At 48.7% G+C, this 17,113-nt stretch overlaps 1 pseudogene; it reads left to right on the forward strand.

Moving 5' to 3' along the window:
* The first annotated feature begins 1,563 nt into the window (after positions 1–1,563).
* Positions 1,564–15,437, forward strand: LOC144167945 (uncharacterized; annotated as a pseudogene).
* The last annotated feature ends 1,676 nt before the right edge of the window (positions 15,438–17,113 follow it).

A 17,113-nucleotide genomic window follows, 5' to 3' on the forward strand; every position in this document is an offset into this window, starting at 1 on the left:
GAAGCCGGAGATCCAAAAACCTAATGCTCTCACGTTCAGGAATCTCGTGGGCGATTTTATCGTTATTTCGATTTTATCAGGCGTGTCTTGGGTGTGTGCGGTATGACCTCAAAAATGTATCGGTGTGCGCATAATTTCTGTGTATATATATGCCTTCTTTTCCTAATAAATCTTAGTTGGAAGTAGCGCTTGTCTCTCTGCTCTCTCGTCGTTCCTCGTTTATGTTTTGCGCTTCGAACGGTTTTTGCAATGGAATACCAACTTGCCCAGAAGTCCGCCTTTAAAGTTCAATTGCTGCGCAAAATGGTTGGAAACATCACGAACTTCTTCCCCAGATGAATCAACTAGACGGATTTGCTCATATGAGTTATTGTTACGGGATTAAATATATTTCCAGGATGTTTCAGGCTGGGAATTAACGCTGCTCTCCACAGAATCGAAATGAGAGCGCTGGTACCGCTCATAAAGACTTTTACACGTTTTACGGTAAGAGCGGAAGCCCTCTTTCCAGTTATCAAGCCCGGTTTTCTTATATTTTCTATGACAGCGGTCTTGTAACTTAAGGGTTGTATGAAGTTCATTAGAGAACCAAAAAGCGTGTTTTGAACGGCACGGTTTGCACTTAGGTATAAAGTGATTCGTGCCGCTTTTGACTATTTCAGTGAACCGCTCGACTTGTGCATCGCAATCAGGGAGTTCTTGAATTTCCAACCAATCGAACGAAGAAAAAAAGGTATACAATCCAATGTAATCACTATGGGCATAACAGTAGGGAGGGAATTCATTATTCTTCAGTGTAGCCCTGCAACGCTGAATTGAGACGGGAGCAGAAACTAAGGATGATGCTTGTCGGGTTTGAATGTCTGAAAAGCAAAAATCCAAGATATTTTGAGAGCTGTTTTTGATATTATTAAGTTGCACCAAGGATGGGAAGCCTACAAAGTCTAAAATCATGCTGGAGCTTTGCTTTACGTAATAATTGTTGTGTTGATGGTTAAGGTGTTCCCATTGTACAACCGGTGTATTGAAGTCGCCCAGAATAATATGCCGGTGATCCAGGTGCGATGAGAAAACTTTTTCTACAGATGTAAGGAGCTTTTTAAGCGACGATATAGGAAAATCAGGTGGAATGTAAAACGCCCCTAGTAAAAGCTTCTCACCGCCAGTCAGACAAATGTCCAGCCAGACAGACTCGCTGTCGCCCTCAAGTTCATGAAGCCGCATAGATTGAAAAGCGCTATCGACCGCATCCAACACCTCCCCCCTCTCCCTTTTGTTTCACCCTAGAAAAGTCTCTATCTTTACAGAAAACCTGTTAATTTTTTGGAAAATGATCCTAAGAGCTAATGTCATCAGACAACCAAGTTTCAGAAATAACAATAATCGAAAAATTTGAAGAAATCGTATTTGAAAAGAATTCAGTCGCTTTGGTGCGAAGGCCGCGCGTACCTATTCGGATAATAGATGTCCACCTGTTATATTCAGTTTCGGTTTACTTTTATGTTCTTTCACCCCCAGGGGGCGCGTCTGTTCTTTATGTATATATTCAATGTGTGAAGTATAATGAACGGCTTTTCGTACGGTGGTGCTGCCGGTGCTTACGTCCTTCGCAAACACCACATTGGCGACGAGGATGGGATGAGTTTCTCCGGCCTTGCTCCGCCGCCGCCGTTCCTTCCGGCGCCCGGCCGTCCGTTACTTCCATGGGAGGAGTGGCAGCAGACTTTCAGTCTACCTTCTAGCGTCCGGAGCAGCTGAGTTCCCTCCAGTGCGACGCAAGGCCATTCTTCTGCATTGTTTGGGGGCGGAAGGGCAGCGTATTTACCGGACTTTGCCTGCAGGGTCAAGCGCCGCAGCACCGGCAGTACAAGAGAAACAAGAGAAGCCTCCCGCACCCGCTACTGACGAGTACGAGTCCGCACTCATCGCCTTAGGGCAGCAGTTTTCGACGTCGTGCAACGTCGTCGTCGAGCGTCATCGGTTCCACCGCCGCAGCCAGCACGCAGGCGAGTCCGTTCATGACTTTGTTGCTGCTTTGCGGGAGCTCGGTTCGCATTGTTCGTTCGCTTCACAAGATGATGCTCTGCGGGACCGATTTGTTGCCGGCGTTGCTTCCGATCGCGTACGTGAACGGTTGCTGCTCGAGGGTTCCTCCCTTTCGTTCGAGAGCGCAGTGCGAATCGCTCTTCAGTTTGAGCAAGCAGCTGAAGGACTGAAGGAATTTTCTGCTTCAGTCGAGCCTGTTTCTGTGCGGCGTCGTCCCCAGTATTCGCTTTCTTCTCGAAAATTCAATTCACAGCCACAAGCGCATTTCCAGCAGAACTTTCCAAGCGGGAGCGGTTCACGTGCGCCGCAGGGGCCCCGCCCCCCTCGGCGAGACAGAGATAGCCGGTCCGTTTCACCGCACTGTTTCCGTTGCGGCTCGCGGAATCACCGCGCATCAGCATCTCAGTGCCCAGCGCAGGGAAAGAAGTGTTCATTTTGCGGTATCAAGGGCCACTTTCAGAAAGTATGCAACCGCAAGCGACAGATGCAAGGCAGGGTTTGTGAAGTTGGATTTGATGACGATGCTTTGACAGATGAAAGTTCTGAGCATGTGTTGACTGTGCGGCATCCCGCTCGCAGCGTAATTTACATACAAGTGCGCGTAGCGGATGTCAGGTTGGCATTCCTTGTTGACTCGGGCTCGTCTGTTTCTATTCTTTTAGAGCAAGAATTTCGCCGACATTTTCAAAGCGGTTTGCTCCAACCAGCTCCGCACGTGACCTTACTTGACTATTCTAAGCGTCCAATTTCCGTGCTAGGCTGTTTCCAGGCAGACGTTCAATTTAAAGGGCGCTCTGCACCACTTCTTTTCTACATCGTTCGCCAAGGAACCTGTCTGATTGGCCTTGACGGCATTAAGGCCTTAAATCTTCGAATTCAGGGCTCCACTCTCGAGTGCCTGCACACGTCCGTTGCCCCGCCGCCGCGTGTCAATGACCCGACATTTTGTCGCATTCCAACGCAGTCAATAGAGCAACCCAGGCAAGCAAACCTTCCGCCAGCCTTAGCACACGACTTCGGTTCACTTTTCAGCCCTGAGTTGGGCCTTGCTAAGCGGTTCACGCATCGTGTCAAGATTCGCCAATGCGTGCAACCGGTATCTTCAAAGCTTCGCCGTCTTCCATATTCACTTCGGGAACCAGTATCGAATGAACTTCACAGGTTGTTGAGCCTTGACATCATCGAACGTATCGAGGCTTCTGAATGGGTTTCGCCCATTGTTGTCGTTGACAAGAAAGATGGCAGCATCAGGATTTGTGTTGATCTTCGGGAGCCTAACAAGGCTATTGTGACAGACAGCTTCCCGTTGCCTCATACAGAGGAACTTCTTCATGCCTTGGTAGGCGCGACGCTCTTCTCAAAACTTGACTTGGCTTCTGCCTACCATCAGGCTCTTTTGCACCCTGACAGCACGGACCTGACAGCCTTCATCACACATGAAGGGCTTTTTCCGTTCAAAAGTTTGTTTTGGGTTAGCTTCTGCGCCAGCGGCATTTCAGAAGATGATGGCCATAATTCTTGATGGCTGCCCTGGTGTGTTGTTCTACATTGATGATGTGATAGTCTTTGGCAAAACTGCAGAAGAACATCTTTCCAACCTAACAACGGTCTTGCAGAAAGTCAAGGACGCAGGCCTGAAATTGAACGACAAATGCCTCTTCGATGTTCCAGAACTTTCTTTCTTAGGTCATAAGGTCACGGCGCAAGGCATCTCTCCGCTTCCAGAGAAAGTTGACTCGGTAGTTAACACTCCCGTGCCAACAGACGCGCCTCCTGGGGGTGAAAGAACATAAAAGTAAACCGAAACTGAATATAACATACTCCCTTTTCCTACTTTTTCCTTGACCCTCCGAAAACTGCCGTCTGCCTCGGCTGACCATATGAATGGCTCATTCTTGCGAAGCAGGGCGCGCATAGGCTCGACCACCTGGGCCAAGCGCCGCAGCCCCAGTGCCAACACACGTTGCCGCCCTCCGTTCATTCCTGGGTCTGGTAGAATACTATTCCAAGTTCGTTCCACGCTTGGCCCAGGTGGTCGAGCCTATGCGCGTCCTGCTTCGCAAGAATGAGCCATTCATATGGTCATCCGAGGCAGACGACAGTTTTCGGAGGGTCAAGGAAATGCTGTCTTCAAGTACAGTTCTACACATTTTCGATCCCACACTTCCAGTCATCGTGTCGACCGACGCTTCCGACTGTGGGCTGGGAGCCGTCCTGCAGCAGCAAAATGGCCACGAGCTCCGCACAGTTGCTTTCGCGTCTCGTACCTTGTCATCAGCGGAAAGAAAGTACTCCGTCGGCGAACGCGAAGCATTGGCATGCATTTGGGCGTGCGAACGATGGCACACCTACTTTTGGGGTCGCCATTTCAAGATTCGAACGGACCATCAGGCGTTGGAATCGTTGCTGTCCCCGCAAGGACGTGGAAGAAGGCCACTCCGAATTGCACGCTGGAGTGCACGACTCTTATGTTACAATTTCTCTGTCGAGTACCGCAAGGGGTCTACCAACACGGTGGCAGATGCTCTTTCTCGGCTGCCAGCTCCTACGACGGAGGCAGAGCTGGCCAAGGAAGAAGAAATTGTGTCGTTGGTCGAGCCGGCTTGCGTAACGAAGGAAGAATTCAAGGAAGCCGTCCTCAACGATGGCTGTCTGCCAACGGTCAAGTCGTTCGTGCTTGGTTCTTGGCCAGGGACTCCGGAACCAGGGGGGTAGGGGGGGGGCGGTCGCCCCCCCAACATTTTTGCACAGGGGCAGCCCCCCCCCCCCCCTTTTCGACCACTTTCTCTGAAATCAAATTTTTCACAAAACCTATAGTTAAGTGTTCAAACTGGCGGTTGTGTGGTCTAATACTTCCCAACAGTCTCTCTTTGCGAGCTTTGCAAGTCTCTCCCCAGGCTCCAGAGGCTCTCGCACTGCGTACTGCCGCGTAAGGTCGTTCTTCACAAACGACAGCTGTAAGTCAAAGACCACCGGTGTCGTCCTGTAAAACTTGAAAAACAAAAAAGCATGGTCGCCCTCCCGCATGAGCCGCATCTGACAAGTAAGGAAAAAAGATCTGTCTGGAGGGTGGGAGAAATGTGCGGCATCGTAAAATGCACTGCCTTTCATAATGCAGAATCAGAATAGGTCTGCATAGTCGCCGGCCAAGTTTTTAAATGCAGAGCATTTCAGTAACTCACGATGTCACCCGCGTTGGCGTCCGTAGTCCGCATCGCTCGTAGTCCGCATCGCTCCCCCTACACTATATAAAGAAATAATACTTACCGGCGCCAGGTTTCGATCCCACGACTCTGCGGGCGGAACGCAAGGTGCACGTCGCTCTAACCACTGCGCCACAAAGCCGACACAGAGTAGATGGTTACGAACGGGCCTCATATCCTTGACTCATTCAACCGTCGGCCACAGGTGCGCCCTCTCCCCCGCGTCCTCCTCGCCTTCTCTGCGCTCGCAACACCCTCTCTCGCCGCGTTCGGTTCGCGCGCAAGAACAGGTGGGGGCGCTCGCATCGCGCTCTCTCGCCGCGGTCGGTTCGCGCTTAAACCACATATGTCGTTCGTGCGCTCTCCGGTTGCTAACATCTGTGGCGTGATCGTGACGTCAATATCACGCGTTCGTGTGGTGGCGCGATTTCGGCGCTATAACACTCTCTCGCGAGGGGCATTGGATTGGATTCGATTGGATTGGCTTGGATTGGTTTGGATTTGGATTGGATTAAAGTGGATTGTGTTGGATTGTGTTGCGTCATAGCCGCTCCACGTTGCGTCATAGCCGCGGCAGGGGGTTCACGGCACGTTTCACGTTTCACCATCGACTTCATCGACAATGTCTACGCTGGAAGACAACAATTACAACAACAACAACCAATACGTAATCCATACGACTTGCAGGCGCGCACCCCGCGGAAATGCTATGCATTTGATCGTGCCCCTCGCGAGGGGGATGTTTGCATAATGCGTCGACGCAGGCGACGACTGGATGGGAAACGTTTTACCTGTTTACCTCGGTAGAAGTTTAAAAAGTGAACTTCGTCATTGGATGCACCTTCACATGTACCAGGAACAAAGAAAGTGGGCTATAGTCTCCGAGAAAAACAGGTAATTAATTCCGCCGTTCAATGATTTTGCCGGGACGTTGTGTGAACTTCAAATGCATTCACAAAGCGCCGGTTTAGTATTCACTCTATGACCCTGCACAAACAGCTAGTGAGCGAAATCGGCCTGTAGATGTCTGAAGACTTCTCTTTCCCACTTTCTGTAAGTAGTATTCTTTTTGAGCCCTTTCTTCGTTATCTAATTGTACATAAAAACAAGCGTTTTGTGTGTCTCTTCGTGTATATGTTTACATTAAATTTAATCCTGCCAGCCCCTGGAGCTGTTTTACCAAAAGTAAGAACAGTAACAGTGTGCTCATGCTGTCTGAACAGGAAGTTGTGACCGTTCCCAGGCAAGCAAGATGTAACAAACGCAATACCATTTGTTCCCAACCAAAGTCAATCTAGAAATTTGCCATGCCTTGTTCTTTTCGAATGCGCACCACTAAGGAACTACGTTGTACATGACAGCCGTTAGAAATATAAATACCAATCACCCTTTCTGAAGGAAAGCAATATGCAGTATTTTTAATGTCCCAGTTCTTCATACCCCGAAGCTGTTTTAATGCAATAAGACAGTGCCATTTCCAAAATCATGGGAGTTTTTGCCGGGCAAAGCAAGTGCAAAATGTAGGCGAGAATATACTCATGCAAGGCAGAATTGGATGCATAAAAGGAAGTTTATACTTACTGCTGTCCAGTTGACCCCTTCCCGTTTCCTGGCAAGGAAAACCGGTCGGACCCAACAGCCCGGCAGATCACCTGTGAACAAAGTCGCATACCCTTCGAACTGACGTTGTTGCTTCAAGCGTGCGACCATTAGGGAAATTCGCGTCTAAACTCCTATCATATGCATGGGCGTACAAATAACGAAGCACACCAATCAAAATAATTGCGGAGGGGTGCAGCCCCAGGCGATGGCCCCCTCGGGCCAGCTCAGCCCCAACCACGCTCAGCGCAAGGGACGCCAAAGCCATGCGTTTTCTTTTGTAAGGTGAATTCCTTGTACAGAAAACTGCAGTTTTCTGTACAAGGAATTCACGAAATCCAAGGAATTCAATGTGTGGTCGGGTCACAACCAGTGTTGTACACGTTCCTCCAAAATAGGAACGAAAGCTCGTTCCTCGTTCCTTGCCAATTTTGAAACGAGTTCCCGTTACAAGTTCCTTTATTGCGAAAGGAACGCGTTCCAGTTCCACTTCGAAAATTGGAACGTTTCGTTACATTAACGTTACAATTAGGTTTTTAAATTAAAATATAGTGTAGGATAATCCCGGGTCGAAATTAAGTGGGACATTTAAAACTTACATCGAACTACGTATATTATACGAATATTAACACCACCGGCAGCAAATTATCTGGAGATAAAGATAATCAAAAAAACGCTCCTAGGCGAATTTTTTCAGTGAGCACCGGACAAACTCCACCCGTCTCGAGGACATTTCGGTGCAGGATATTTGGGTGCGGAAATTTCGGTGTACGGACATATCAGTGTACGGACATATCGGTGTACGGGCGTTTCGGTGCACGCACATTTCTGTGTACGAACATTTCGGTGTACGGACATTTCGGCGACCAAATTATGCGGTGCTTGCCTGTGTGTGACAGCCGTTATATTATTATTTCCGCTTAACTTGGCTTATGGACAACAATCAGGAGCAGTGAATTTATTTTTTTGATTGATGCCATGTTCGATCTTTGCCAGGTATTTTTAGAAATAATACATTTATATATTCTTGTTTAATACCTCTTCCTGGGGACACCTGTTATGCCGCCGATTGAATTCTTTAGCACACGTTTTCTTTTTTTTTTTCATTTATGACAGGTTGTTAATTTATATTCGCTCTTTTTTAGCTAAGATAATTACCCGTGTTTACGATGGTCTACCGCCTGTTTTGTATTTTTTAAAATTACACACCCTCAAATTACATAAATTACATGCACACTCTCAATATCCAAAAAGTAACAAACATTAGCTAGCCCCCCAGAATGAAGAAAACCTTATTAAGAGTGTTGCGTAGGCTGGGCTGCCTTGCTAAAATGAATTCGCGAACACTGGTCTAGGATATTGTCGGGGAGGAAAAACGGGCCTTTTGGAAAACAGCCGCAGGTTCTAATGACCTAAATGCTGATTAAGCGCGTATCGGTTGTGCATACAAATTCCACCCATTGTGTTCGGGACAACCAATCTTCGTTTAATGTTTACAAGCCTACATTTACCACATTTTAATTCTTTGTTCTAGCGTCCCCCCCCCCTCCTCCCACATTCTGCCTGTACGCTCGAATGTCGACCAGATTTCTTTTTCAGCCATATTATTTTCGGTTTCCCCTGAAAATCCTACTGGCGTGGTAGAGTTCAAGGTCTCCGAACTCCGAAGCGTCACCGCAGTGATTTTGTACTTTTCATTTAGAACATACTGCTAGCCTCTTAGTGGAGGCTTTTGCAGGAATTGGGTGATACATTCAGAACAATGACATAGCACACTTCGCGTTTAAAACAGAGAAAAAGTTTACCTTCACCGTGGGCGCACGAAACCTCTATAATGTGACACAAAAAGCCACCCAAAAAGCCGCTGAGAACACAATGGCCACTATCGTTTGCTGGCTACGCCCTTCCGCGCGTCGCGGTCATATCGATGGCGCCCCCACTTCAGGAATCGCTCTTTCTGCGCCTTCAGTCACCCCCTTGGGAATTAACTCATCAAGTCCCGCATATCATGGACACCCCAGATATACATCGCTTCCTACCATTATAAGGAGAAAAAAAATGAATAGGCTAGTGTGACGAGAGCGGCAACAGTCGTCTTCAAGTTTTCGAAGTCCTGTCGACGCAATGGTGAAGCACAAGTGACACCCCTCTCTCTCTACTTAGGGGGATGATTGCCGGCGGGGCTCAGCTTTCCCCTCCCCTAAGTAACGCCACCGTAAGTGCGATCGTTGGTTTGGTAGTTTTAAGTAGAACTGACACCGAATGCAACGAAGGCGAGATTGATTGAGAGAATAATTAAAACGAAATGCACAAGCGCCTAATCGACCTCGTTTTCCTGTTGTTTTTTCGCGGAAGTTTTGCTGGGGGTGGGGGGAGAGGAATAGACTAAAAGCAGCAGCGTCGTGCACCGTTGGGTGAAGTTAAAGGAAAGCGCTTTGGTAACACCTAAAGTATTAGGGTTGTTCACATGAATGTTAAAATAACAAAAAATGGTTGAACAGATCCAAATTAACCACGTTAATTTTTACCATCTGCTACAGAAATTGGGTTTCACGTGGCAATGCTCCGCCAGGGTTTAGCGTTCGTTTCCACGAACGGCGGCGCAAGCACAAGTCTCGAACATAAAATCATATCAAGTCCCGAAATTACAATAGTAACGCTAAAATGTTCAAAGAATGCCTGGGACATCCCCTCACTCAAAATGTCTCGGCCAAGACGTCGTGCACCAAAATGTCCGTGCACAAAAATGTCCACACCGAAGCGTCCTGGACCGAAATGTCCGACACCGAAATGTCCGGATCCCGTTTAGCTGTCCGCCCGTTTCGTTGGCTACGTTGTTACCTGTTTGGCCGGGACCAGTCTGCTCCTGAGCGCGCGGAAGGGCGAGTAGGAAGGGTGCGGAGGCACGGACATGGCGAAGGCAGGCCCGCGGAACTAATCCCCCTACCGCGACGAATGCCCAAGTGCCCAGCCGGGTCCCGGTCAACCCAGTAACAACGCATACGACAGAACGGACGGACTGCTAAAACTCTCTATTCTTTCCCCGCCAGGGAACAATTCTATCGGCCAGACGCGCATTCTGGCCTCCCCAGACAAACGATGAAGGGTGAAAAGCATTCTCGCGGCTAAGCTAGTCACCCGTCGAACGCCGCGTAAGCAACCAGCATGAAAGCAAGGACAAGCTGCGGCCCACTGCGTCTTTATTCTTCTGCCTTTGACCTTCGAGGAAGCACGTACGACTGAAGGGCGGGCAAACTGACCATCTTATAAGAAGAGAAACGCAGTAGCGCTTTGTGGATTTTTGTACTCGAGCCTTGGCATCAAAAACAGCCAAATCCTAGCGATGTAACGGCAGGAACGCCGTTACTGCCGTTCCTTCGAAAACGTAACGAGTTACCGTTACAGTTCCACCGACCCTTAATGGAACGGTGGCGTTCCTCCATTCCTCCAAAAAGGAACTAGTTCCAGGAACGCCGTTCCTTGTAATGCCGTTCCGTACAACACTGGTCACAACATACATGAAAACAAATAAATATACTCCAACCAAATACCTCTTCGAAGCTTCATAGGTTCCCTTTATCAGAACTGACTAAATTTGGCCATGAACGGCAGTTATACAGAAAATGTTTCTTTTTAACTTTTTTTCTCCCCATGGCGCACCGAAGGTCGTGCGGGGCCTTGGAGGGGGAAGCACCAAGAAAACTACTATTCAGCTTTCCCCGACTTGGCTCGAGGAGAATGCCTCGAAATAATTTCTCTCGGTGTCAGTCACCTGCGCCCTTCCGAGGTATATGCGGTGGTCTTATGTTTCGCAGTGTTAAGCTAATGGGCTGCGCTGCTTGACATCAGGACGTCATTGTGTGTCGGCGGAGTCATTCCGCGAAGTTTTGCGTTTCACCGCTGTAAATGGTATGGCACCGCCAAGGGCGTCCGCAGAACTTTTTGCAAGGGGGGGCATCCTTTAGCGGGGGGGGGGGGGCGTGTGTACGGTTGGATAGCACCAAAAGGGCGCTATTTGTGGTTACAAAAATTACAAACAGCGAATTAGAACCAGACTTGGAGAATATACATTGGATTTTATTACCGAACAAAGAAATAGAGTTAATAAAGAAAATGCGAAAAGTTACTGTCACTTTGTAAAGACAGTGGCCAGCCTCGCTGCGTGAGGGTTCTTGACTTACGCCAACTGATCGCCAGCACACAGCAAAATACGTTCACATACATACAACTGCACTCCGTCAATGTTCTTTGAATAGCAGCTGCAGACCCCTCGAGTTTTTCTGGGCAAATTGCGGGATGGCATGTGTGAGGAAGTCTGTTGAAATGGCTCACACAATAAAGATACTAGTGGCCTCCCTCACTTTCAATGCAATAAAGGCGTACAAGCGTTTTGAGGGGCTGATTTACAGGTTTTGTTTCGGGGCTTGGGTTGTGCCGACATTTCGCAATTTCGAAGGAAAGGGTGTACAAGGTGATGGGTCGGGACGGGACATGGAGGAAAGAAAAGGTTCTCCTCCGTGGCCCGGGAGGATGTTACACTCTTGTAGCGGTGAAGATTTTAAGCTAGATATAGCTGCAAATTTGTCCGAAAACTGATGTTCTTGCGCTAAGACTGCATAAATCTAGAGCTAAGAGAAAAAAAAAAGTCAAGCGTTTCAGAATTGTTCGCTATCTTAAATAGCCAGCACAGGCAGTCTGTTTCACTGCCGTCACATGACCGGCAATGTCAGTCAGTGGGGCTCTTAGATTTACAGTCTCGGACTCACCGTGGAGAGTCCGCGGGTAGTCCGAGGATTCCCCGAAGCCATAGGTATGCATGGGAAAATCTAATGCCGGACTGCTTCTCAGGGAGTCGGTGGCGAGTCCGAGACTGTAAATCGAAGAGTCCCACCATCTAAAGTGCAATGTTGACCGCAGTCCTGAAGGGCGTTCCATGCCGATACGCAGGACCTGAGTGTACTAATCATTTGAGTAGCATGGATTGCTGGGCAACTTGGTACACGTGCATATTTAAAAAAACTTTGGGCTAAAGGGCGGAACAAAGGAGATAACGTCGGCGTCGTTCTCTCTTCTCTTCCGCCCTTCAGGGCAAAGTTTTTTTAATTATGGGCCAACCAAGCTGTGCAGCTTTTTTGTAGTGCATAAAAATATCCGAATCTCCAAGGGGGGGCAGTTGCCCCCCCTTGCCCCCTCTTCCGGACGCCCATGGGCACCGCCCAAAGGAATTTCGCAAATAACCCCTCGCGCTTTTTCTTATGGTTTTGTGGGCTACAAGAAGGCCTTCCTTTTTGGGAATTCGGGATATCGTCTTGCTTGCCGCTTCGGCGTACACGTAAGGCAGACGCGGGGAGGTCGTCGGGAGATGGGCTTGCCTGGGCGTCATTTCGCTTTTTCCCGCTTCTTGTAATATTTTGTGCCCGTACTGACCTAGACCCGTCTGCGCCTGCGCGCGCGGAAGGGCGAGGAGGCGCGGGCATGGCGAAGACAGGCCCGCGGAACTAATCCCCCAACCACGACGAATGCCCTCTCTAATACCACACCTCGGCGATGCTACGTGCCACTGGATATGCCGGGAAGGGAAACGCAAGGCTTCATCTCAGCGGAGAAAATTGGCGCGTCACGCTTTGGAGGGGGAAGCAAGGAAGCACTGGAGTAATTTGAGGCGGGGAAGAGAGGGACGCTTGTCATTGATTGCTGAAGAGCTCTGTGATATAGTCTCCAAAGGGGACAGGTAATCTTCCCCTCTCTATGCACCACTGCGTGAAGCACAAGCAGCGGCAGACTGCTACAATAAGTGGCCAATTAGCTCTCCCAGGCGGAAAAACAGTGATGGGTCAATGTATCCTGCATATGGGTACTTTAGCTGGAAGTGAGTCGAGCGCGGGCAAAATTCATGGAGGTTTTTGCGGAATAAGCACGCAATAAAAGATGCCCAGCAGAAGCAGCAGAAGCCCTTTGTGACCGCTTGGCAAAGTTATGGTCTGACGCATCATTTGACGTCCTATGGCAGCGCACAAACTGAAGGGCAAGAGAGTTAGGTCTAAAGGAACGTAGTGTGCCTGGAGTTTCGCAGCCGCCCAGAAGGCTTCAGTTCACAGACAAGCCTCAGGAGCCTGCAGCGCTTCACACCAAGTCGTCACAGAGAAAATAGTTTTTTGCCGCTATCGATCGTATTACCAACGAGATCCGACGGCGATTCGAACAGCCTGGCATGGAGTAGCTGATTGGCCTCGAGCGCATTTTCGCCGACGCTGCTAAAGGTCGATACTTCGAGGCAGACGACCTAAAGGATCTTTTAGGAGTACACGCTGCAGCTTTTGACATCAGTAGGCTTTCAGCGCAACTCGTGCTTCTCCCAGCGCTCCTGCGTGACGAGGGTCCGGCCGCAAGAGAACGCATTCTACAGACACTGCAGGGTAAGTCTGCAGATCTGCGAGAGATGATTTACCGGGTTGTCCGGTACCTGCAACTCGTGTTTTCTGTGCCTGCTTCAGCTGCTTCAGGAGAGCGATCTTTCAGTGCTCTTAGGCGGGTAAAAACATTTTTACGCAATCGAAGACGCAGAGGAGGCTGACACACCTACTTCTGCTCCACGTGCACAAGAAGAGAGCTGCGGAACTGCAATTGGACGCCATTATGAGAGAGTTCGTGTTTAGAACGGCAGAACGAACCTCAACCTTCGGCCGACTTTGAGAGCCTCCCCTGCCCTGTCCCTCCCGTGCCAGCCATGAAGCTCGTCTATCAGCTCTAATAGCTTTGTAACTGTAGTGTCTACTTTCTTGTTTATCGTAACATTTCTGGAGTTTCGCCCGTTCAAATTTACTTAACTGCAGGAGCGAATGCTGAAATATTAAAAAACATGTTTTTCCAGCTTTCGAACCCGTTTCATCATTCGCGCAGTCTGCGCAAGCATTCCTTACTTCTGAAACTATTTTTAGTGTATACCAATGCAGAATAAAGGAGGATACAAACATGTGAAATAACAGCGAATAAATTTAAACAAAAAATAATAGAGGTCAATAAAATTATATCAATTAATTAATTAATAAAATAAAAATATATCAAATGGCCAAATATGAGAAATAAAAATAAAACAACGTACAAAGCCGACATACGAGATCAAGAAGCTTGCGGGTATAAATTGGTCGCAGTTAGCACAGGACAGGGTTATTTGGAGAGCTATGGGAGAAGCGTTTGCCCTGCAGTGGGCGTAGACAAGCTGATGCTGCTGATGATGAAAAATACGGCAGTACTTGCCCCCCCACTCCCAAAATAGTTCCGGAGTCCCTGTTCTTGGCCACTACAAAAGTCCGTACCAGAGGAGGCGAAACCTTTCTACTCTGTGCCGAAGAACTTTCGGTTGTTGATGACCTTCTACTGAGCGCAGAGCGACTCGTTGTTCCGTCCTCGCTCACCGCTCAGTTCATCGCCGTCGCCCACGAGACACATCCGGGCATCACGCGCACAAAGGCGCGACTTCGTGAGCTATTCTGGTGGCCACGAATGGACAATCAAGTTGAATCTGCCGTGAAAAAGTGTCACATCTGCCTGGAGGCAGATAAGTCCGCCAAAACATCGCCAGCGCCATTGCAGCCTATTGAATGGCCTGAAAGGCCGTGGCAGAAACTGGGCCTAGACATTGTTGGCCCATTGGAACATGCACCTCACAATAGCCGATTTGCTATAACGCTGGTCGATTACCATTCCAAATGGCCAGAGATATATTTTTGCAGCGAAGTTGCCACAAGCACCGTCAAAGACTTCTTAACCAGTGTTTTTGCCCGTGAAGGATACCCGGAGAAAATTGTTTGCGACAATGGGCCGCAGTTCACTTCACGTGAATTTATCACCTTTCTTCAAAACAGAGCCATCAAGCTGTCGCATTCGTCTGTATACTACCCCCAGGCGAATGGGCAAGTCGAGAGGTTCAATCGAACTTTGAAGAACTTCATCCAAGTTTCACTCCTCGAAAGGCGACCTATCCGACAATCAGTCACGGACTACCTCTCTATTTACCGCTGTACTCCACAGGCTACCACTGGGGTTGCCCCAGCAGTTCTGCTGCATGGACGAATGCCCCGAACCAGATTGGATGTTGTGGGGTTTTCGGCACCAGCTTTTGCAAAAGACCCAGCAAAGGAACTGGCGCGACTGCGCCAAAGGGTCCGGCTTCAACAACAAAGCAGCAAGGAGTACACTGACCGGAGGAGAGCTGCTAAGAAACCGAAGATAGCTGTGGGTGATTTCGTTCGAATCAAGAAGCCGTCCGTTCGCTTCAAGGGGGATCGCTCCTTTTCCTCGCCAACTGAAGTGTTGGAGAAGAGGGAACCTGCCTCTTTGCGACTTTCAGATGACCGCACATGGAACGCCTCCAAGCTGTCCCGGGTTCCCGAGAGGGGGACGAGTCCTCCATACCAACGTTCGGAGCTACCTGCGCCGCAGGTTCCGGTTCGAGTGCCGCAGCCTGCCCTGCCGCCGCCGCCCTCTCCCGGGTCGCAGCCGCCGCCCACTGGCGTACTGCAGCCTGCCGTACCGCAGTCGCCTGCTCCTGATCCGCAGCTGCCTGTTCCGGAGCTTGCCGTGCAGTAGCCGCCTTCTCCTGGGCCGCAACCGCGGTCTCCTGGCGTGCTACAGAGCTCTACGAGCTCACTAGCATCTCCGGCCGTGCAGCCGGTGCAGCGTCCCATCGGCCGTCTCGAGAGCGCCGGCCACCGGCTTGGCTCAAAGACTATCAGACGCATTAGTTCTCTGTGTGTTTAGAACAGTGTGTATGTAGAGTGTAAATATGTACAGTGCATGCTAGGGGTTTCTAACACTTACTAACAACTAATCAATAAGGGAGGGAGTATGTTATATTCAGTTTCGGTTTACTTTTATGTTCTTTCACCCCCAGCGTGTGCGTCTGTTCTTTATGTATATATTCAATGTGTGAAGTACAATAAACGGCTTTTCGTACGGTGGTGCTGCCGGTGCTTACGTCCTTCGCAAACACCACACCACCCTTTCGCATCTTTTAGTCGTCATTTTCAACATCGATGGGACATAACATATCGGCATGCAGCTTGCCCCGGAAGCGTTTGTAAAGACAGCCCTTGGTCCATAAGAAGGGATCACCCGGACGCTGGAAGGAGACCTAGTCGACAGTCACACACGAAGAGGAGTACGAGGTATACTTAGTTTTCAGCCGCTGGCAAGCCAGGGGTACGACGTGCACTGTCGACAGGTGCTCCGTCAGTTGCTCCGAGGTGGTGCAAGGGGACAGTTTTGACACAAAGATGTGCCTAGGACGTTTAGAACGCTGGACCACGGAGATGCGACGCGAATAAGACGCACCCACACACGCCGCACGCCCGCTCCCTTTGTAACAATAATAATAAGAATAATCAATAAATCAATCAATCGTTTATTAACGCGCCCAGGAACAGCCGGAGGGCCTTTGTGCTGGCGCAGGAAGAGAAAAAAACAGGCAATGTAAGTTCGCCACACCTCCCAAGTAATGCAATTAAAGGACATCGATACTGACACACCCACACAAAAATTACACACTGTCGTACACCAGAATTATACATGCAACCACAGAAAACACGAACACGCACATACACAAAAAACAAGTACAGTGCCTTGCATTAAGGCATGTGACATCACGCCAGTGGTCTTCATACACAGATAATTTCAAATATACATAAATGTTAACAAAGTTTAGTGCCACGGAAACGGAGTGAATCAAGATAGCTTATATGTAATAATAATAATAATAGTACAAATCAATCAATCAATCAATCAATCAACCTTTATTTTTGGTGCCCAGGAACAACCCTAGGGTCTTGGTACTGGTACACCATATACAAGCATTCATAAAAACAAACTAAAATCAAGACAACACAACACAGAAAACCATATATATGAAAGAAACAATAAGGTAAAAATAGTTACAGAGATCCCAGAAAGCAAAACAGCAAAAAAAAAGGAAGCCTAGTGTTAGAAGCCATGACACCCGGCCAGCAAAACGTTGAAGGCACGTGAAAAATTGAAAATACACAAGCAAATACTCAATGAACATGACGAAGATAGATTATACACATAAAACAAAGGTTTTGTAACAAAATGTTAGGAAGTTTCAAAATGGAAAAACGAAGTTCAGCGTTACAAGCACTGACACCTAAACCGACAGAAATTCAAGCAACACAAAATCAGGAAAAGTGAAAAACAAACAAGCAAGATGATGATTTGCATAAAATAAATACGGAACAGAGATACGGCACATA

This window comes from Haemaphysalis longicornis, unplaced genomic scaffold, assembly GCF_048455015.1.
Source record: "Haemaphysalis longicornis isolate Haplotype H1 unplaced genomic scaffold, Haemaphysalis longicornis Haplotype H1 scaffold_2, whole genome shotgun sequence".
Classification (NCBI taxonomy): Eukaryota; Metazoa; Arthropoda; class Arachnida; order Ixodida; family Ixodidae; genus Haemaphysalis; species Haemaphysalis longicornis.